This window comes from Myotis daubentonii, chromosome 3, assembly GCF_963259705.1.
Source record: "Myotis daubentonii chromosome 3, mMyoDau2.1, whole genome shotgun sequence".
Classification (NCBI taxonomy): domain Eukaryota; kingdom Metazoa; phylum Chordata; class Mammalia; order Chiroptera; family Vespertilionidae; genus Myotis; species Myotis daubentonii.
In genome coordinates this window covers 96298239-96322870 of record NC_081842.1, presented here as the reverse complement: position 1 = coordinate 96322870, position 24632 = coordinate 96298239, and positions in this window count along the sequence as shown.

The window sequence follows — 24632 nt, the reverse complement described above, 5'->3', positions numbered from 1 at the left end:
GCAAATGCAAACTTTAATCCTGTTTGTGAGATAATTTCATTTTCCTTGTTCTGGTAGGCCCCATTCTGCTAAATTATTGAGCGAAAGTCACCTAGCAATATATGAAAGGCCCCTAAGGGTTAAAATAGCATACAATCTTTATTTAAGTGAAAATGCACAAAGACAAAAATGTCAACCCATCATCCATCACCCACTTTATAAATGTGAGGTTCAAATATTATATTAACCAAGACAGTAAAGAATAAAGAGAATTAGCGAGCAAGAGTAACCTAAGTTAAGTGGGTAGAATAAGGCAATGTTAAGTGAGAAAATTTGGAGAAAGTCAGAGAAAAGAAGACATAAACAGATAAGATTTAACCTTACTAGTACACCTTTCTTGGGAAAATAGAAAAAAACTCCTAATGTCAGTATATATTTTTAAAGTAACTTTCTTATTATTGTGTTTTTAAATGTACAATTCAATAGTTATTATTATACCCACAGTGTCAACTTCAATAAAGAGGAAAACTAAGACAAGCTCAAATTACCAAAAATTGTGTTTATTTGGGAACAGCAGAGAAACTGCTATTTGGAGTAGGCAGATTGTAGCAAGCTAAAGGCTAGTCCACTGAGGTTTTGGCATTATTTATGGGCAGGAAGTACAAAGAGTGGGTAGGGAGTTCAGCTAGAATCCAAGCAGTAAGATCATTGGCTGCCGAATGGGGAGAAGTTTTTGGTCGATTTTTATCAGTTGAGTGATAAGTTTTGGTTTTCTGTCAATAAGGCATTTACCAGAAATCAGTCTTTCAGTCCTTAAGTTTCATTTTACTGAGGATCCATGCATGAGATTCTTTAATTGATATCCTCTTTCTTATGTTCCATTTTAGGTTGAAATACTTTTATAAATAAGTGACACCTTCACCACAGTCAATTTTATAATATTTATATCACCTCAAAAAGAAGTATCACATGTACCCTTTAGCTGTCACCCCACCATAATCCACTCCCTATGGACTAAGCAATCACTAACCTATTTTCTGACTTTATAGATTAATTGATTGATTGATTGATTGATTGATTGATTCTGGACATTGAATTTAATGGTTTAATGTAACATAGATCTTTTATAACTGGCTTCTTTCACTTAACATCATGTTTTTGTTTCATATATACTAAGGTATGTATTAGTACTTCAAAATAATATTTCACTTTATATATCTACCACTTATTTTATCCATTCATCAGTTGATGAAGATTTGTGTTGTTTCCACCTTTTATTTATAATGAATAATGCTGCTATGAATATTCATGTACAAATTTTTGTTAAGACATATGTTTTTATTTGTCTTGGTATACACTTAGGAGTGGAATTACTGGGTTACAGTAACTCTATATGTAATCATTTGAGGAGCTGCCACACTGTTTGCCAAAGTGGCTGCACCATTTTCTATTCCCATCAGCAGTGCAAGAGTATTCTGATTTCTCCACATCTTCACCTGGTTATTATCTGCTTGTTTGTTTGTTGTTTTATTTTGTTTTTATGATAGTGGATGCAAAGTAGTATCTCATTGGTTTTATTTGCATTTTTCTAGTAGACAATTATATTGAGTATGTTTATGTGATAACTGGTCATTTGTATATTTTCATTGGAGAAAATTCTATCCAGATCCATTGTCCATTTTTTAAGTGGAATTATTTGTTTTTTATTGATTGACCTCCAATGATATTTTATATTTTCTAGATCAAAGTTACTTACCTGATGTGTGCAAATATGTTCTTCCATTCTCTGGTTTGTCTTTTCATTTTCTTGATAGTGAGCATTGAAGCACAAAGCTTTTAAAGCTATCTTCCCTTTTCTTGGTGGTTATTCTCTTTATTATCTATAAGTAACTTGTTTCTTATAAGATGCTGCATTAGATTGCCAGGGCTGCCATAACAAAGTATTGCAAACTAGATGTCTTAAATAACAGAAAATTATTGTTTCATAGTTCTAGAGGCTACAAGTTCAAAATGAAACTGCCTGAAGAATCTGTTTCATGCCTTTGTCAGGCTTCTGGTAGGTGTGGGGTATATTTAGCATTTTTTACCTTGGAAAAACATCAGTCTGATCTCTGCCACTATCTTCACATTGGCATTCACCCTGAGTGTCTGTGTCCAAATGTCCCCTTTTCATAAGGATACCAGTTATATTGAATTAGAGGCCCACCCTACTCTAGTATGTCCTCATCAGAACTGAACTAATTGCAAATGTAACAACACTAATTCCAAGTAAGATTACATTCTGAAATACCTGGGGTTAAGACATCAACATATAAATATTTCAGAGATATAATTCAATCCGTAACAGCTGTATTGTCAAATAAATAACTTGTTATCCAAGACTTACTTAGACATTACTTAGTAAAAATTATTTGAAATTTATGTAACATAACCATTTGCAAGGTCTTTCCCATACCTTGTCTCATTTATTTTTCTCATAATCATCTGATGCAATAATCAGTACTTATATTTTATCTCCGTTTCATAAATGAGGCAACAGCTGTTTAGAAAGATTATTGATTTGCCTCAGTTTATTGTTTCTATGTGACAAAAACACAGGGGTATATTGTCTGACTCTACATCATCTCTGAGAGCTTTTAAATTCCTAAAATAATGCTTATGACTATATCTATCAATTGGAAGGAAAGATGACACAGATAAACGTCACAATGTTTTTATACTTCCGTAAATTTATGAGAAATAATGCTCCATGAAAATGGTATAAAAGATTACCAATAAGCCTGTGGATTTTACCAGCTAGATAATCTAGGGAATGCCAAATTAATAAAAAAGCATTATTCCTGCTTTTAATAATTATTAGGAAATTTAAGAATAATATAGAAAATAACAAGTGAGAAAACAAGATCAACCCTGTTCTGGTGGTTCAGTACTTTAACCTCACAGCCTACTCAATCCATTTGTATTATGTATTGTTCAATTGTGTGCTTCAGACAGTGGTCAAAGGACTGTTAAATTTTGGTGGATTAGAATATTCTGGAATGCCTTTATTATGAAAACTAAACTTGAATTAGAGACTAATGTAAGGGGATGGACCTGGAGTTATAGAGAGGAAAGCACATTACAGAGGAGAGCAAAAACATAAACCAAGGTAACAAATTGACATTGTGAATCCTTTCTCTCAGTGACAATTCAGATTACAGTAGCTGGACAAGAAAATAATTATGGACTTAATAATAATAAAAAATAAAATGTGCTGTTTGTCTCATTTTATTACTTATGTTTATTGATTAATAAGTGACTGACTGATAGCTATAAAATTTTATGCTAATTTCAAAGCATTCAGCAAGAAAAGAATCACTATAAAAAATAAGATCAAGCTTTTACTTCATGGTAATAAGGAAAACCAGAGCATATTTAAAGTGGAGGTTTAAACTCCTTAGTAATTTTAGTCTATCTACTCTATAGGTATGGAGTGTGGGCCAGGAAAGAGCAAATTTCCTTTCCAAGGAAAGCCAACCCTGTTCTGGTGGGTCAGTACTTTAACCTCACAGCCTACTCAATCCATTTGTATTTTTCTGCAACTACCAACAAGGTTGCCAAATGTGATCCATGCACTTGTCCACCCGAAACTGAATGGGAGCCTCAGCTCATTTCACACAGGTCAGCAAACAGCAGTCAAAGGCTAATGGCTTTCTGTCACCACTAACCCAGGGCAGGTGCAAAGGCTGACCTGAAGGTTAGAAGCTCTACATCCCATTACCTACCCCAGGAGCTATCTGGTCCCCTCTAAAAAATAATTTACTCAGTGCAAAACTGAAAGTACTGTCTGATTTGCTGTTTTCCCAGTGCTAATTTACAATGTGAAAAGTTTCTGAAGTGGCAGAACTGATGGGCGGACCACTTAGTTAAATATTTGTCAAGTAGGAGGCAGCAGTGGTTAGGACTAATAAAGAGAAAAGTCAGGTTATGTTACACCAAGAGGTGAATCAGCATTCAACATACGATGAGACTCTTGGGCTAAAATCCTCATGCAACTGTTAAATGCAAAATATAGCCACACAAAAATGTTTTTAAGGAAAGCTTTTCTTTCACAAAGTAGCCACCAATTGATATTAATTATTAGAGATAAATTAGTTGAAAATAATTAATTTTCAGACTATTTAAATTGAAACTAGAATTATATGAAGAGTAGCCGACAACATATTTAGTATTAGTGTACTATAATTTTAGAAATATTTATTTTCAGCAATAGTTTGCCCCAAACTATTCAGAAAACAAGTTCCATGTGTTTCAGCTTACATTTTAGGATAGTTTTGCCTTAAAAATAATTTTAAAAATCTGTTTAAAAATTAAAAATTGTGGGTAAATATACTCTGAAGTTAATAAAGATTAAGTTTTAGTCACCCTCAAATGCATAGGTCACATCCAAATCTCTAATAACTTTTGGTTGATTAATTCTATTATTTTTCTTCAAGAAAGCTCTTCACATTATATAATATTTAGTTCTAGATAACTTGGATGCACTCCTATCAAATTACTAATCATAGTAACACTTTATTAAAAGCCTTCCCAGTCTACACAAAAATCACAGGAAATAATGTTTGAAAAGACTGTTCTCTGTGGGCCTCTGGGGGGAGACACAGCCCCAAAAGTGGTTACTGTGTTTTCTCATGCTAGTTCACAGCATAACTATACACAGAGATGCACACTTTGAAAAAATACAAATGCAAATGCAAAGATTAGGTTGAAGTGAAGCAGATACTAAGATCTGAAAAATGCTCAGCAATTCTACTTAGGATGAACCTAAAATATCACATTAATTTAGATATCTAATTGCATTTTGCAAGATATGAAATTACATTTAGTGAACACGAAAATTATATGACTTTCAATTAAAAAGTCCCAGCTTTTTAGTTATGCTTTGTAGGGTGAAATAATTCTCAGAATTCACAAAGACCTTACAGACCCTATATTATTTTATTTTATATTTTAGTTCAAATAATAACATAATGATTTAACATTACCATTATATTCCTGATAAACCGCATATATATATTAGTAGCCCTGCACATGAATCCCTATGCCAGTAGCTCTTGCCACCTTCCTGTAGCTTCCCCCTTTTCCCTGCCCCCCCCATAGCTTGCTGCCCTGCCCCCTCCTGTAACTCTCCACTGCCCACTTGTAGCTCACTGCCCCACCCTTCTGATCCATGATCTGGTCGTTACTCAGTCGGTTGTTACGCATCAAGGTGTAACGATCATTTGTATATTACATCTTTATTATATAGGATATATATATATATATCATTCAAGGTTAATTATGTACTACCAGGAACACAATAGTCAGTTTTTTCAACATATCATAGAAATCTGTTCCTATGATTAACTTTAAAATATTGTTACATGAAAAATATCTTAGAGTCAAATCAAAATTTAAGAGTTTCCTTAGATGTTGTGTTAGCAAAGAGATACACTTTAAATTTTAAAATAAGTTGCCTTGACGGCTGGCCAATGTCACTCAGTGGTTGAGCACTGACCAATGAACCAAGAGGTCACCAGTTCAATTCCCAATCAGGGTACATGCCCGGGTTGCAGGCTCAATACCCAGTATGGAGAGTGCAAGAGGCAGCCAATCAGTGAAGTTTCTCATTCATCGATTTTTATCTCTCTATCCCTCTCCCTTCCTCTCTCTCTAAAAATCAATAAAACATATTAGAAAAAGAACTTGCCTTGAAAGCTATGTTTTTTGCTAAAACCTGAAAAAATATTTTCTTTAGACTTAGAGAAAAGTTGAAATAAAAAGTACAGAAGATCCTTGCATACCCTTTATCCAGCTCCCATAAATGTTAACACCTTATATAATCACTGGGGGTCCAATGCACGAAATTTGTGCAAGGGGCCTGGCCCTTGCCACTGCAGCACTTGCCTTGGCTTTGTCCAGAATGATGTCCGGAAGGTCATTTGGCTGTCCGGCCTAATTAGCATATTATGCTTTTATTATAGAGATAGTACATTTATCAAAACCAGGAAACTCACAGTGTCCAATACTATTAATTAAGCTACAGACCACATTTGAATTTTCTCATTTTCCCATAGTGTCCTTTCAAGGGCCCAATCAGGACCCTTCATTGTATTTAGTTTTTGTCTCTTTAGTCTCCTCCAGTATGAGACAGACTTTTCATTTTGCTGCTTCTCTTTCAATAAAAATTTCATTTGTTTTCTGGAGGAAAAGGATGGACATTGAATCCCCTGATTATTTGTTATCATAATGATTTTATTATCATGTCAACCACTAAGCAAAGATGAAATTATCAATAGTGCTACTAAAATACTTAAAACCACACATTTAGGCTCATGTAAGAAAGAATAATTCAGACATGTATATTGTCCACATAAAGTCATATGATATAGTTTTATATTATCACAATATCTATTAGAAATAATTGTTCAATACCATTTTCTATGTGAGGAAATTGAGGCTCGGATAAAGCACTTGACCAAAATCACTTAACTGATTAGTAGCAGGCCAGAATTTTAAAAAAAAATTAATTACAATTCATACATATTTCACAATCTTCAGTGCATGAGTTGTACTAACAGCTACAATGTGATTACATTGGGATAGAACGTAACAACTGTCAGTAGCTTTTCAGTAGCTTTGCATAGGTTCAAATCCTACTCACAATAAAATGTGACACAACCTAATAGAACATCATTTGCCAAAAAATCCTAAACTTTGCACTTAATTTTTCTTTCTTTTTTTTTTTTTATTAGGCTGGGTCAAATGTCACATCTACACAAACATGTTAACATATTTTACTAAATTGCAATGAGTTCAAATAGTTCTATCCAAATACCAAAACTAAATTTCTCCCTATATAGCACCTCTCAGTTTTGAGAGAAGTCATATTCAGAGAGGTCTATTGATATATCTCTTTTCCAAATGTCCTTGTCACCAAGTTACTAGGCCATCTGAGTTGTCAGTCAAGAGCTAGGTGTTATCTCACTCTTGAGGCCATAAAGTTTGACATGTACAATAGCACTCCATCATCAAATAGAAGTGGCATATACTTGACTGAGTGGTACATATAGGCCTGAGCAGGTCATGAAAATACAAATAAGTTACATGAAGAAGTAGTCAAAATGTCCATGACACTCATTCCTGTCACACGACCTCTTCCTCTCAGCCTACGCTTAAAGTTTCATGATAAGTTCCCTGCCATCAATTGACAGGAAAGAAAGAAAGAAAGAAAGAAAGAAAGAAAGAAAGAAAGAAAGAAAGAAAGAAAGAAAGAAAGAAAGAAAGAAAGAAAGAAAGAAAGAAAGAAAGAAAGAAAGAAAGAAAGAAAGAAAGAAAGAAAGAAAGAGAGAGAGAGAAAAAGAAAGAAAGAAAGAAAGAAAGAAAGAAAGAAAGAAAGAAAGAAAGAAAGAAAGGAAGGAAGGAAGGAAGGAAGGAAGGAAGGAAGGAAGGAAGGAAGGAAGGAAGGAAGGAAGGAAGGAAGGGGAAAGAAAACAGGCCCAGTTTAGAAATAGTTCTACATAATATGTAGGCACTACCCCAAAGTGGACAGCCGGAACACCACAGCCCGTTTCTGGGACATCCTCCTGATAGGCAGAACATCAAGCAATGCATCTATTTTGTCCCTTTGCTTGGAAGAAGAAATAGCCAGATGTGCAATTGTACTAGTATTCTAAATTAAGGATCATGTTAAATTATTTTGCTGGGTGGTCAAGGGTTTAGAAGGAACATAATTGAAAAATTGTTGACAAGGAAATTTGGAGAAGTACATAGATGTTCATCTCTGAATAGATGAACAATGTAAAGATAATTGTGTCCCAAGGAATGCTTCCCAAAGGGTGACTCAGCAGAGAATTTTTATTTATTTATTTTAATTAAATATGTTGTTATTGATTTCAGTGAGGAAGGAAGAAGGAGATAGAGATAGTAACATCAATGATGAGAGAAAATCACAGATCGGCTGCTTCCTGCCTGCCCCATACTGGGGTTCTAGCTTGCAACCTAGATATGTGCCCTGACTGGGAATCAAATCATGACCTCCTAGTTCATAGGTCAATGCTCAACCACTGAATCATGCCAGCGGGCAGAAGAAAAGTCTTTAAATAATCAAGTGGATTGGACCTTCTCTGTAGATTCCAGCCAGCCTCAACTCTGTTGCCACCCAATAGGCTCATAACAAGGTGGCCATGATGGCAGGGATGAAGGTTATGCAAAGGCTCAGCAACATGGACTTACACTCATCAAGGTAGTCGTAGTTATAGTTACTGCTGAGTATACAATCTGCCAGCAGCAGAGATAAACACTGAGTCCAAGATGTGTCACTATTTCCTGGGGTGATCAGCCAGGTTGTTTACACTGGACAACTTCCATCATGGGAAGGGGCACTTGGCCTTATAGGAATAGATTCGGGACATGGGTCTGCTTTCCTGCATGTGATGTTTCCACCAAAACTACCATCCATGGACTTGAGAATGCCTTATCCACGATCATGCTTTTCCACAAAGCATTGCCTCTAATCAAGGAACTCACTTCACAGAAATTGTTCCAATATCCTGAAGCAGCTGACTTGAAAGAACAGTGGAACGGCCTTTTGAAGATCAGTTACAGCTCCAACTAGAATGGAAACACCTTGCAGTGCTGTGGCCAGGTTCTCCAGAAAACTGTGTATGCTCTGAATCAGTGTTCAATACATGGTGCTGTTTCTTTCCCCCATAGCCAGGATATGGAGGTCAAGGAATCCAGGAGTGAGAATGAGAATGGTACCATTCACTATTATTCCCTAGTGATCCACTAGTAAAATTCTTGCTTTCTATTTCCATGACCTGATACTCTGCTGGCCTAGAAATGTTTGTTTCAAAGGGAAGTATTCTTTAATCAGGAGTCATTGTTGTAATAATTCTATTGAACTGGAAGTTAAAACTGCCCTCTGGCTACTCTGACTCCTCATGCCTCTGAAACAATAGGCGAGGAAGGGAGATGTATTTGGTGAGGTGACTGATCCTGGCTACCAAGGAGGAATTAGACTGTTATTCTATAGCGAAGGTAAGAAAGACTATGCTTAGGATATAGAAGAATATAGGGTGTCTCTTAGTTGCCCTGTAAGTTCAGAAAAACTACAATTGAATCCAAGCAGGACTACAATTGGCCCATACCCTTCAGAAATGAAGGTTTGGGTCACTACACCAGGTAAAGAACTATGATCAGCAGAGTGCTTGCTGAAGGCAAACAGAATACAGAGTGGATAGTACTAGAAGGTAGTTATACATACAGCTATTTGTGTTAAAGCAGAATTTCTGTTAAAGCAGCTGTAGTAATCTAATATAGGTGTTCATAGTCATAGCAATATCAAATATAAATCTGGATAGATCACAAAATATTTGAAAGAATGCAGAGTGAATAATAAGTTATTATCCCAGTGCATGAAGGTAAGTTATTCTCATTCAACTTTCTAATTAGCTATTCAGGCATTGTTTGACAGCTACTCAAATAAAGTGGACCCAGCATGCATTGACACATGAGACCTTATTTTCCAAAATTGACTAAATATATGTCCAGCACACCAGAGTGAAGAGTATAAATGGAACAGTTCCAAATGCAGCTATTCCTGATTGCTCCATAAATCACATCTTTCATCTTATGTTAGTTTTTATTGCCATGTAACAAACTGCTATGAACTTAATGGTATAAAACAATATACATTTGTGATCTCAAAGTTTCTGCAGGTCAGAAGCCCAGGCACAGGTTACCTTTGTCCTTAGCTAAGGGTCTACCAATGTTGAAATAATGATACTGCTGAGGTTGCCTTCTCATCTGGAGCTTTGAGTCTTCTTTCAGTCCAATCAGATTATTGGCAAAGTTTAGCTACTTGCAGTTGTAAGATTGAAGTCCTGGTTTTGTTTTGTTTTCTGGATGGCTAACAGTCAACGGTTGCTTGAAGCAAGTAGAGACTTATCTCAGGAGCTGGCTTTAAGATTAATCCTTCCATCTTCAAAGCCAGCAATGGAGAATGTTCCTCCTATAGAATCTAACTTTATAGGCAGAACTCATTCTTTCTTAAATGGTCATCTGTTTAAGTTAGTAACACAGTAAAAACAAAAACAAAAAAACCTCTCTTTTGATGACTCAAAGTAAACTTATGAATAGTCTAATTAGAAGAGTGATATTTCATCATATTTAACGGGGAAGAGGATTTTACAAGTCATATACACCAGAGGGTGGAAATCTTTGGGGGCCATATTAGGCTTCTCTCTACCATATATATAAAGTTCAGAAAAAATTTATGCTAGTGGATAAGAACACAAACCTTCAAGTTAGACTTTCTGAATTCAAAATACATATTTGTTACTTTTTAGCTGTACAAACTTGTGCAAGCTGCTTAAATTTAATATGATTTTATGCCCATATGTGTAATATACAAATTATAATTGTATTTTGTGAGGGTTAAAATTTATATAGAGAGAAAATGAGAAGAGAGCTTAGAAAATTGTGTGGTATACAGAAAGCACCATATGCATTTTAGCAATTTTATTAATATTCAAAATATAAATATGTTAACACAAAATAAGATATAATATTTTTTAAGCTTCCCTGCCCTGCTCTGGATCCCTGAACACTTCCACAATTCCCTGTGACTGCTTTATCTAATTACAATTATTTTTTTTTAACATTTGTTAGTTAAATAATTATTTTTTTAGTTACATCAAGACCTATTTACAAGTTTCTAAGGCAGAAGGTGACATTTAAAGACCAACAAATCTGCAATGATCTAAAAGAATAACTCTCTCATGCTCTATTCTGATGTCTCATAATTTATCTGGACAATATTTTGAAGAGTTTCTCACTTAAATATTTGATATTGTTTGAGTTCATATTATTCACACCAAAATTGGAGTGCAATAATTACCTTTAATAGGCTATGGTTGCTTAATGTAATTTAGTATGTATTATGAAAATATAACATTAGGAGTAGCAAACATGTTGTAGAAAAATAGAAAATTTGGAAATCAAAGCACCTAATTTCTAAAGTTAGTTCCCCATGTAACTTTCCCAGTGACTTGTGAAAATCTCTAAACCATTGTGGGATTCTACACACTAACTCCACAACATCAACAAAACAACAATGAAATGGTGAACAAAGGTTGAAGACTCTTTGAGGTATAAAAGCTAATATCAATGTTAGCTCCTAAAATTTAAGAGACCAGTGCTTGTTTTCCAATTTGATCCATAAACACAGATCATCCAGGTTGAATTCTTTTTAAATAGCTAATATTTTCATTTGAGTCTATTATTTAAAATACTTTTCATATTCATCATCTCATTTTAACTTTACACATACGCAGGCACAGAATGTAGATATAGAGTAGGTAACTATTATTCTTACTTCGTAAATGGAATAGGGTAATTCAGAAAGGTGAAGTAACTTGCAAAAAGGCACACAGTTTATGAGTGCTAGAGCCAGTACTTAACTTTAGGTTTCTGTCGCTTTTTATTTTTAGCACATCATGCTACCTTCTTCATGTAATTTTTACTGTAAAATAACATAGTCTATTATGTTATTGTGTATGTGTATTTCACACACATATATATATTTTTAAAATATACTTTATTGATTTTTTACAGAGAGGAAGGGAGAGGGATAGAGAATTAGAAACATTGATGAGAGAGAAACATCGATCAGCTGCCTCACACACACCCCTACTGGGGATGTGCCCACAACCAAAGTACATGCCCTTTACCTGAATCGAACCTGGGACCCTTCCGTCATCGGGCCAACGCTCTATCCACTGAGCCAAACCAGTAAGGGCTAACACATATATTTTTAATCTTTAGGGCAAATAAGAAAAGAATCATAAATCATTTGTTATCAGGTTTGAGTGGCACAATATTGTACACTGTCCTGTCCACTTGAGTGGTCTTTAGAATCACAAATTTGGCAGCCAATATACAGACTTTTATTGAGTCTATTGTTTCCTAGTCACTTGGTTAAACAATATAGAATCCTGAGATATCGAAAGCAAGGCAACATTGCTGCGTTCCTATGTCAGTTGTACCTAGAGGGGATATCATTGAGAAGAGTATTGTTAATATTATTTAATTCATTTTTTTCTAAATATTGTTTTATGTCTTGTGTTGTCACCTTATATAGGAGATCTCTTTTGAAAATTGGTGTGTAAAAATCAAAAGACATGTACAAAAGGATAATCTCCTTAGAAATTAAATAAGCAATGGCAGAGTGACAGGGTCTAACATTTGAACACAATGTGAAAAATATTATAAAGTAGACAACTTAGCGTTCTTTACTCCAACTATTTTCTTGTCTTCCTTGATGGGAGTTAATTTGGTTTGGGTTTCAAGGAAATTGGTTGAATATATTTCAATATTATGCTTCTAAAAATGTATCACAAATAGAGATGATTCCAGAGAATATCTTAAAAGGATGGCATATATGATCTTTAGAGAAGAATTATGTTTTTATTTCCAAACAGACATGGTACATTTTTTCAATCTTGCCAGCCAATTCTAGTTAATAGAGCACCAATTATAAATTGCGTTTTCTTTTGGTATAAATGTTAGGCTTACTGTTATCAAAGATGAAGAAAAAAACAATAAAAATTTGGAACATAAAGGGTTACTGCTTAAAATTTTCAAAGCCCAAGTTAATACAGTTATTTGCTAAACACAAGAGACAAATTTTAGAGATTGGTTTATGGAGCTGTTAATGAGAATTCAATAGTTTCTTGACAATTTTGGTTTTACAATGACTTGCATTAACTCAAAGGATTCCAGCCCCATATTTTATTATTATATTATTATTACTATTATTTTGGTTAATCTAAACCTGAGAATATTTTTTTTCTATTGCTTTTTCAGAGAAAGTGGAAGGGAGGGAGGGAGAGGAAAAAAGAGGAACATCACAATGTGAGAGAGCCACATCAACTGATTGCCTCTCACACTGACACCAACTGGGGGTAGAGAGTGCCTTTTGATGTGTGGGCCAACACTCTAACCACTAGGGCCCAGGCCCATATTTTAAACTATTTTTTTCTTTGAGAAATACAAAATAGCCAGGTATAGGAGGTATCTCCATATTAACCTTGAGACTAATATAAAAGTAATCTATAATAATAAAAGGGTAATATGCTAATTAGATGGAACGTCCTTCTGGGCATTCTTCCAGATGTCCATCCAGACAAAGCTGGGGCCAGAGCAAAGCCCGGATCCCGGGTGCTGGAGGGAAGCTGGTGCTGGCAGCCAGGGGAAGGAAGGTGTACTCTTGTACGAATTTTTGTGCAACGGGCCTCTAATAGCTTTATAAAAGTGATTAGGTAATCAGGAAGGTATACAAGTAGTATATTTCTTCTTGTATCATCCTTAATTATCTCATAATTTATTTCTGAGTTATAATTTGCCACACCAGTGTGAGCTAAGGTTTAGGATGATGATTGAACCCGAGCTATGTTCTTATATTCCCACTACAAATATCGTTTTACTTTTAGTGGGACATCATGTCTAAAATCTTACGATTCTACTGATGAGTTAAAAAACAGACAAGAGATTTTGTAAGATTACCAAGCTGTAAATTTTGCCTTAACTATATGAATTAAGAGGAACATTTTTAAACACAAAAAGAAAAACAAACTCAGCTTTATCAAGCCTTTCCACTGATTACTTTATGTGATCTGGGACAAATAATTTAACCTTTCTTTTCTTTCAGCTCCATCTGTTAATTTATATTCTACGAAACATTTTTGTGTTTTAGCATATTTGCAAGGTAAATTAATGTTAAAAAGAAAGTGTCATTTAGAAAATGAGGATAATGATATAGTAATTGTCAGTTAAACAGTTTGATTTTTTGAAAAAAAATATGAAGCAATTTGAAGCATTATTACTTAATGAAAACAGTTATATCCATAACTCAGTTCATATGGGCATAACTGCATACATTATAAATGAATCATTTTGTTTTGGATAGAAAATGGGAGGTAAAAAGTTGTCATTCATCAATAACATAATGTGTGAAAAGTAAAGAAATTAGATTTATCTACTGGTTTAATAAGCAATGAACTTAAGGATGAAATCTGTTTCAATAATTAGAGTTTTATTATACTGACTAGGATCCCAGCGCGTGATTGGAAATCGCACGGTGCCACCCACCCTCGAGTTGCCTAGAGATATTTTCCCATTGATTTTTAGAGAGCATGGAAGAGAGAGGGGAAGACAAAGAGAAACATCAATGTGAGAGAGACACATCGATTGGTTGCCTCTTGCATGAGCTGGGCCCATAGCGCAGCAGTCCCTGCAGCTGCTGCCCATCGGGCCCTGCCTCGCATCCCCAGACCCCGCAGCCTGCTGGTCCGGCCCTGCCTCGCTCCCCGGCCCTTGAAGCAGCCATGGCTGCTGCTGATCAGGCCCTCCCCCAGTGCAGGCACGGAAGCCCCTGCCAGCCCTCCCCCGATGCTGCGTGCACAACCTCTTGTCCAGTCAACCCATTACAGAGTCCCAGTTAATTAGCATATTTCTCTATTTTATATATATAGATTGTTTTTGCCTATATTAGTCTTTTCATTGTTAATGTAAATGGAAAACACTTTATTCATATTTTGGTTGCTTCATGTCTTAAAATATCATTTTTTACACACTCAAACTGAAATAGGGATTGTTTTTATCATAGATATGATAGCATTATGTATTGAAAATCCTATCGGATATTTCCACTGATTTGGCATTTTTTCAATAGATAAATATCGGTCACCCATTAAATGCAATGTACTAGGAGTTGTGAGGTTTTACAAAATTGCAGTAAAGCTTGCTAACTATGATACAGGATAGAAGGTTGACTCTGAGATTTAATGAAACAGCAGCAGGTGTAAGCTAGCTCAATTGCAGGGGGTGGGGAGGGGAGAAGGCTGGTCAATAAGGACATTAGGTGTAAGTCTCCAGCCAGTCTCCATCTACATGTCACAAACAGAATCCCGCAGTTCTCTCTTTTCTCAACTGTCCTTTCTACCTTAAACATTTCTGTTAAGTCTGGATAGTCAGGAGGCATCACCCTTGGTTAAAGATTCAATACTTCTCTCTGTCACCCTAGTAAGAAAACACACAAAGATTTGGTCTGCCACTTTAAGAAGGTGCATTCGTTCTCAGTCTACATTTTGTAGATTCCTGTATAGATTAATAAAAATAAAACTCAATTTTGAACTTTTAGTTAACGAATAATTCACTCAAATTTTGACTAAATATCTGATCATATTTTGTGGGGAAATTACTTAATATTTACTCACTTTTAAATAATTGGCTTGAATAAGGATGATGTGAATTGATTTTATTAAACAGCTTAATTAATAACTTGGGAAGCATTTTAATAACTACTTCAATAATGTCACTGTATATGCAGAGCTCTCTGTGAATATTACCATGAATTACCAAAAATAATGCCATTGGCTAATACTCTCAAAAAGCTAATAGTCAAGTGAGAGAATCTGATATGTACAGTGTGTTTCAATGATACAAGGAAGTATATTTTAAATGCTTTTTAGCTCTGCAAAATATAATGCCAGTGCTCAGAGAAAAAACAACAATACTAATTCTACCTGAGGATCAGGAAAAACTTAATGAAGGAAAAGACAGAAAATAAGGGTAAGATTCCTATTGGTGGATAAGTATTGGAATATATCTCTATAGTAAGAATACTGCAAAAAGAATGATTGCCAGGGAGCAAAGTATGCTTGTCCAAACAGCAGTTTGATATGCATCATTCGTACAATATGAGGTTCAGAAGAGGGAAAATAGCTAAAGTGTGACCAAACCAAGACTGACCTTAAATCAATTCTAAAAAATCCAGACTAGGATAAAACATATGAAACCTATTAATGTTGATTCCTAACCAAATCATTAAGTATATAAATGTCCTGATAAAATAATTTTTCAATACAAGTAACGGTAGGTACTATACATTTCAAGGATTCTTAGAAAAATTGAAGACACATTATGCTAAGTGAGGACTCAGTTTGTTTTTCTAGATGGCTATATAAGTCTGAAGTAGCCCAGAGAAACACCTAAATGCTAGTTGATTTAAAATATCTAGTCCTTTATGAGTTGAAATGTGTTGGTATTAAAATTTTTATGGCATCTTGAGAAAAAGAGAAACTGAAAAAAAGCTTAATAAGATTATAATAATTTAATTAATATGCATTTTATCTGTTCTTTTAAATAAAGAATTGTAATGTGTTTGGTGGCCGGGGGGGTCCCCTAAGGCTGAATTGGGCCTAATGAGTCATTTACAATGGGGGCATATCACCAGTCATTTCCTTAAAAATAGGTCAATGGGGGGAAAAAATGAGACATATGTACTACTATTTGTAATACTTTAAACAAGAAAATAAAAAAAAATAGGTGAAACAGAATATTCTAGAAAATCCCACATCTTTTTTAATCCATTTCACTCTTCTTAGAGAAGATAGTAGTTACACTATTTGTAGCTTTCTCATTAGAACAAAATTTACTTAGTTGTCTGCATATCCAGGGTAAAAATATAATGAATGCTTTAGTTTTATAAGTGTGTTGAGACTGTTTTCCAATAGTGAAAGAATGACTATCAATATGCAAGAAGTTTAAATAAGCTTTATTAATATTTGAATTTTTATTTTCTATGTTAAGTAGAAATTATAAATATAGTTCCATTTAACACAATAGAGAGGGTAATTAGGGATTTATCTTTAATATTTTATGTATGTAAAGGTTTATACTATTTTAATATGTTTCTAATTCTGATGTTGTTCTGAGAGAATTAGAATGGCACCATCTGTGCATTTGTTAATTAATCATCATCAAATCAAATGTGTCACCATCAATGGTAATGTGTGTTGATCAAATAAACTTTGAATGAGCTTAACCCAAGTTAGTATTACAAGAGTAAAATATGCTATAGATTATAAAGCCTCTTATTAAATAATGTGAAAAACACAAATGATAAAGTCTAAAGTTTTAATGATGTCTGACAAATAAATGTTGTATCAAAATCCTGCTTCAAATTTATTTTATAATGGTAGACTTTAATCAGAATGGAAAGAATCATGGAAAGAACATATATTGAAAATATCCTTGAAAACTGAATCATTAAGCTTCAATTAAAGACACTCTAACAGTAATTATATTTACCTATAAGTTTTCATCCCTGTTTACTATTTGACGTGATGTTTAATGTGGATTAATAGAAGTGAAAGAATTTCCTTTAAGTGGAAACCACATTTTCAGTCCTAGATTTACCATATTTTTTGAGCTTCACATTAGTCTTCAGGGACATCACAGACTCACTCTAATTTATTTTTTTAATGTATTTTTATTGTTGAAAGTACCCTTTGTGGTTTTTCTGTTGCTGTTTTTTTATTTTCCCATTGACACCCTCTACCTGCCCTCCCCCCATCTGCCCCCCTGAGGCCTTAGCCACACTATTGTCTGTGTCCATGGATTATTCATATATGCAATAAGTTCCCAGATTAATCACTCGCCCACCTTCCCTCTGAAATTCATCAGTCTATTCCATGCTTCTATGTCTCTGGATCTATTTTAGTTTATCAGTTTATTTTGTTCATTAGATTCCACAAATGAATGAGATCATGTGATAATTATCTTATTCTGACTGACTTATTTCACTTAGCATAATACTCTCCAGATCCATCCATACAGTTGCAAACGGTAAGCATTCTTTCTTTTATACAGTTGCATAGTATTCCATCGTGTAAATGTACCACAGCTTTTTTATCCACTCATCTGCTGATGGGCACTTAGGCTATTTCCAATTATTAGCTATTGTAAATTGTGGACCTATGTACATAGGGGTACATATATTCTTTCTGATTGGTGTTTTTGGTGTCTTAGGATATATTACTAGAAGTGGGATCACTGGATCAAATGGGAGTTACATTTTTAATTTTTTGAGGAAACTCCATACTGTTTTCCAGGGTTAGTTTCCAAAATATGTAAGGAACTCATAAAACTTAACAGAAGGATGACAAACAATCCAATTAAAAAATGGACAAAGGACCTAAATAGATACTTCTCCAAAGTGGACATACAGAAGAAGAAGAGACATGTGAAAAAATGCTCAGTCACTAATCAGCTGAGAGGTGCAAAGTAAAATGACAATGAGATATCACCTCATACCTGTCAGAATGGCTGTCACCAACAAATTAACAAAAGACAAATGTTGACAAGGATATAGAGAAAAGGGAACCCTAGCACACTTCTGGTGGGAATGCAGACTGGTGCAGATCAACTCAAGACCTTTTATGCATGCATATGTGCTGGGGTCCAGCCCCAGCGGGTCCAGGGGTCCCCAAAGGTGTGGACGGAGTCGGCGAAGAAGGAATGACATGGAGACAGCGTTCAGTTGATCAGCAACCTAGCCAGGATCAGTGTCCAGGTTCCAGTCAGGTTCTCCTGCCAATCTCTGTAGTCAGGTTCAGTCCAGGATCCCTTGCCATGTTCTCCCGCTAGGCTCTGTCTCTAGGCTCTGAGGCCAGTCCCTCTCCAGGATCCTCCGGCATGCTCTCTCCAGCTAAGTTCTTCTGTCTCCAGGCTCCGTGTAGGTTCTGTCTTCTTGATTCTGTTCTAAGTTCTGAGTCTTTCTGTCTTGTTACATCTGTATTTATACCACTTGATTCAATCCTATCAATCTCTATTACAAAGGTTAGGGCGTTTCTTATCTCCATTCCAGGGAGTAAAGATTATGCAGCTTAAGCATGATTGTTCACAGTTAAAGTGATTAATTACCCGCCTGGCACTTAGTTAAAAGGTTTTATTCCCTCCCTAACTTCAGGGGAAAATCCCTACCTGGGGAAACAACCTTTCTCGGAGAGGTGACCTTGGTTAAAACACACAGCGCTAAGGGGAGCAAACATATTAAGAACAGTATGCTATATACGCCAGGTCCCTTGAAACAGCAAGGATGGACCGGCTCCCGGCAAATTCCCCCTTTTTTATTTTTTAAAAGCAAGCATTAAAAAGAAAAACCTGAAATGCTCTCTTATATCCATTTTAAGAGTAGGATTGGCGCTTTCCACTATTACCTGAGTCCTGATCTATCATCCCAGGGAGAGCTTGCCAATCCTGCACTTTCCCAGGGTAGAAAGGCTGCAGTGGGGTTAAGGATGAGGCTCCTTGGGCCTACCTTCTCCCATGCCATTACATTTACCTTTCCTTCCTCAGAAAAGCATGGACATACTTCTTATATAAAACGTTCTGTCTGACTGGGAGTAACCTTAATTCCTCTGCTAGCAAGCATATATGTTAAAAGATCAATACAGAGTCTTTTTCTTTAGACTCAGTATGGCACGTCTTCTTAATCTAAAGATCAATACAGAGTCTTCTTTCTTTGGACTCAGTATGGCACATCTTCTCAATCTAAGAATCAATACAGAGTCTTCTTTCTTTGGACTCAGTATGGCACATCTTCTCAATCTAAGTTCTGTACTATCCACCTTCTTACCCTACTTATCCTCTATAGGGGGGTCTGTAGCACCCTGGTGGAGTCCTATCCGTCCCGAGTGTGGGGTTCTCAATGGGGGGGGGGGGCTTACCTAAGGGAATCCTGTTCCAGGGGTTCCCAAAGGTGTGGACGGAGTCGGCGAAGACTATCCACCCTCTTCCTACGGTGGAGTCCTATCCGTCCCGATAATGGGGCTTACCTAGGGGTCCCTGTTCGGGCGCCATATGCCGGAGTCCAACCCCAGCGGGTCCAGGGGTCCCCAAAGGTGTAGACGGAGTCGGCGAAGAAGGAAGGACATGGAGACAGTGTTCAGTTGATCAGAAGCCTAGCCAGGATCTCCAGCCAGGATCTCCAGCCAAGTTCTGGTCTGGATCTCCAGAGAGGTTCTGCTTAGGATCTCCAGCCAGGTTCCGTCCAGGCTCTCCAGCCAGGCTCAGTCACCAGGTTCCAGTCAGGCTCTCCTGCCAATCTCCGCAGTCAGGTTCAGTCCAGGATCCCCTGCCATGCTCTCTCTCCAGGCTCCGCCTCCAGGCTCAGAGGCCAGTCCCTGTCCAGGATCCTCTGGCATGCTCTCTCCAGCGAAGTTCTTCTGTCTCTAGAGAACGTTCTGTGTAGGTTCTGTGCCTAGGCTCTGTCTCTCTTGGTCCTGTCTTCCAAGCCCTGTGTTCCCAGTTCTGTGTTCTGAGTTCTGTGTGTTTCTGTCTTGTTACAACTGTATTTATACCAGTTGATTCAATCCTATCAATCTCTATTACAAAGGTTAGGGCGTTTCTTATCTCCATTCCAGGGAGTAAAGATTATGCAGCTTAAGCATGATTGTTCACAGTTAAAGTGATTAATTACCCGCCTGGCACTTAGTTAAAAGGTTTTATTCCCTCCCTAACTTCAGGGGAAAATCCCTACCTGGGGAAACAACCTTTCTCGGAGAGGTGACCTTGGTTAAAACACACAGCGCTAAGGGGAGCAAACATATTAAGAACAGTATGCTATATACGCCAGGTCCCTTGAAACAGCAAGGATGGACCGGCTCCCGGCACATATGAGCATAACCAATGGACAAAGACAGGAGGTGGGAGGTGAGGGCATGTGCTAGGGGGTAGGGGTGGCCGAGGAGAGGTCAATGGGGAAAAAAGGAGACATATAATAATTTAAACATTAAAGAATTTAAATTAAATATATATATTGGGGCCTTGACTTACGAGTGTCCCGACTAACAAGATTTTCGAGATACGAGCGGTCTCTCGGCCGATTTTTTTGCTTTGAGTTGCGAGCTAAAATTCGGGTTTCAAGCCAGCTTCAGATATCCCACCACTAGTTGGCGCAGCGAACGTCACAGTGAACGCCACAACATCAGCCCAGCATCACGTGTCTCACTCGTTCACAATTGATTTGACATATGAGTAATTTGTGTTACGAGCTCCGTCACGGAACAAATTAAACTCGTAAGTCAAGGCCCCACTCTCTCTATATATATTTTTCATTGTTTGGTAAGTTTAAAAGCCTTTGAAAAGATTAATGTATTATTTATTAAACAACATATATGCATGAACATTTTTTACTATTATATAAGTCTGCTCTGAACATATTAACCTCAAAATATATATTCTTCATCATTGTTTCCTGGTATTTTTTGTTCAGGTATAACTTCCTACTTTTAAATAATTAATATACTTTATTTTATATAATAAAAACTATTGACTATAGCTTGAAAATGATATAATAAAAATAATGCAAAAAGCACCAAGGCAAAAAGAAAATGAGGTAGGACCATAAAATGAGGTAAGACAATAAATGGGTACACATTTCATAAATAGTTAGTCAAGATTATTACAAGTTTGTCCTTGAGTTTTCATGCAGCTAAATCAAAGAAATATCTGAGGCAAATTTCATAGGATTGTGCTGACAGTTTTTTAAAGTAAGTTTTTATTTATTTATTTATTTAAAGAGGAAAGAAGAGGTATAGAGAGATAGAAACATAGAGAAACATCATCGATTGGCTGACTCCTCCACACTCACTACTGGGGATCCAGGCCACAACCCAGGCACATGCCCTGAATGGGAATCGAACTGGTTACCTCTTGTTGAAAGCTCTACTTTTGAATTATAGTGTTTTAAAAGCTACTGATATTTCACTGATTGCTTATATTTTCTATGCACTCTATATTTTAATGACTTAACATTTTAAAAGTTCTGAGACTTTTTTTTGCCAGGCATTATAGCAACATAATAACCCTATCACTGCCAGGTGGAAAGGGGTAGACACTGTTCAGATAGGTCAAAAATTCACACAACCAGTGCATTGATCCTAAAACGTTTACTATTATTGATAAGGAAAGAGTTGGGGCTAGGCTAGAGGAGGTGTTGGAAAGCCAGAACCCTTAGGCAATCTTGTCAGGATACTGCATCTCTAAGCATATTTTTTACCCTCTGAGTTGGCAGGAACACACATACTAGACACAAGTCTTATCAGTTCCTGTTTTATTCCCTTTTGTTGTAAACCGGGCCAGAAACAAGACCTACAAAGATGGATTGCCACAGCTGTTGGAGGAAGTCCCATCTAATGCTCATATTAAAAATTAGGAGATCTGGGTCTGCCCAGGAGTTCTACTTCCACTCAGGATGTGGAAAACTAGAAATAGCACTGATCCCACTCCTACAAGAAAAACGTAGCTTGAAGTATTTCCTTGTGAAGAGAGACAGGAAACAAGCATTGGTACATGTGTGGTAGAATAAGGGAAGAGAGATTCTGAACGACATACCAGTAGATAGAAAAAATTAGCTAGCTTGCCTCACACAGGCTGCAAGAAAAGGATGGTAGCCAGCGGCCAGAGCTCAGTAGGTGTGGGCTGCTTTATTTATTTATTTGTTATTATTCTAGTCTCTTCTTTTGTTCATATATCTATTTTTTCATTTCCTATTCCTATTCAATTATTTTCTCTTTTTTGCTAATCAACTTTTTTCTCTTTTCTTTTTCTTCTGTTATCTCATCTTTTTTCCCTTTTATTATTTTATGTCTATCTGCTTTGTGCCCTCTATTTTCCTTTTCAATTTTTTTTCTTATCTCTTCTTTACTCTTTCCTTTTCTTCCTCCTTTACACTGTGTTTTTACCCTACTCTCCTAATTCTTTATTCTGATTTTCTTATTTTTAATATATTTGTATTGATTTCAGAGAGGAAGAGAGAGGGAGATAAAGTTAGAAACATTAATGATGAGAGAGAATAATTGATCAGCTGCCTCCTGAAAGCCTCTTCCTAGAAATATAGCCCACAACTTGGGCATGTACTTTGACTTGGAATTGAACTGTGACCTCTTGGTTAATAGGTTGATCTCAAACACTGAGCCACACCAGCTGGGCTATTCTTATTTTCTTGATTTCAGCTCTGCATCTACATATTCCTTCCCCACCTTTTTGTTTGTTTGTTTTCTCCTATTTCTTTTTCTAACTATCATTCTTGCTGTCTTTTCTCTTTCCTAATTCTCTCTTCTCTGGTGGTTGATTTTGTTGCTGCTGTAGGGGTCTTGTTTATTTTTTTGCTTTGTTTCTTTTGTTTCATGTTTTGTTGTGTTGCATTTTGTTCTGTTTAGTCAGCTTTTATGACATGGTTGGGGATAAGCCACATAGTCAGCCACCCTGAGAGGAGACTCCATCCATGAAAGGGACAATAAGATTCAAGACTAAACTACAACAGGAGAGCCCAAATAACTCAAGTAAGGGGCTTCCCTAGAGCAGCGGTCGCCAACTGGTGGTCTGCAGACCATTGTGATCCATGAGGTCCAAAAGGTTGGTGACTGCTGCCCTAGAGCACCCAGCTCAAGAAATCTAAGAGGCTGAACCACTAGGTCCCATAAAATACCTACTTACTTAAGAAAACCCCACAAAGCCTGGGAAGCATAGCAGCTTTATCTAATACATAGAAACAAAACTAAAGTGACAGGAAAAAATGGGGAGACAAAGAAAACAAGAAAAGGAGGAATTGCCAGAAAAGGAACTAAATGAAATAGAGGCAAACAATTTGTTAGATAGAGAATTCAGAGTAATGATAATAAGGGTGCTCTAGAAACTTAAGGAAAATTATAAGGGACTTAATGAGAGCTACATCACCATGAAAAGAAAGATTGAAACAATAAATAAAAATCAATTGGAAATGAGGAATGACAAAGTTGAAATAAAGAACACCTTGGAAGGTTTCACCAGTAGACTAGTAGAAGTTGAGGACCAAATCAGCAAATTAGAAGATATAGAAAAACATCCATCCAGAACAGCAAATGAAAAAAAAGAAAAGTAGGTTGTTAATCTAAGGGAACTTTGGGACAACATGAAATGTAACATTTGCATATAGGAGCAAAATCAGAGAAAGGAATAGAGAGCCTTTTTGAAGAAATAATGGCAGAAAATTTTTCTAACCTAGCAAAGAAAAACATCATTGAAGTTAAGGAAACAGAGAGTTCAAATCAAGATGAACCCCGAAAGCCCCATTCCTAGGCAGATATTAATTAAAATAACAAACATTAAAGATAAAGGAAGAATCTTAAAGGCTACAAGAGAGAGACAGAAAGTTACAAAGGAGCTCCCATTAAACTGTCAGCTGACTTTTAAGTAGAAAAAATTCAGGCAAGAATAGAAAGGCATGAAGTATATAAAATAATAGAAACTAAGGGACAGAACCAAAGACTACTCTATCCAGCATGACTATCATTAAAAATTGAAGGTGAGATAAAGAGTTTTGTGGACAAAAAAAAAAAATGCTAACAGTATCCATTATCACGAAGCCAGCACTGCAAGAAATGGGAAGGGGATTGCTATAATGAGAAGAAGAAGTATAGAGAAAGAGAAGATTACAGGCATAAAGAATAAGAATGCCAATATAAGTACCTATCAATAATAACCTTAAATATAAATGAGTGCCCCCCAAAAAGACATATGGTAGCTGAATGGATCAGAAAACATGACTCATATATATGCTGTCTACAGGAGACCCACCTCAGAACAAGAAACTCACACAGAATTAAAGTGAAGAGATGGGAAAAAATTCTTAAATAAAAAAAAAGCTGGGGTAACAATACTGATATCTGACAAAATAGACTTCAAAGTGAAGGCCATAAGAAGAGATAATGAAGTCCATTTCATAATACCAAAAGGATCAATAC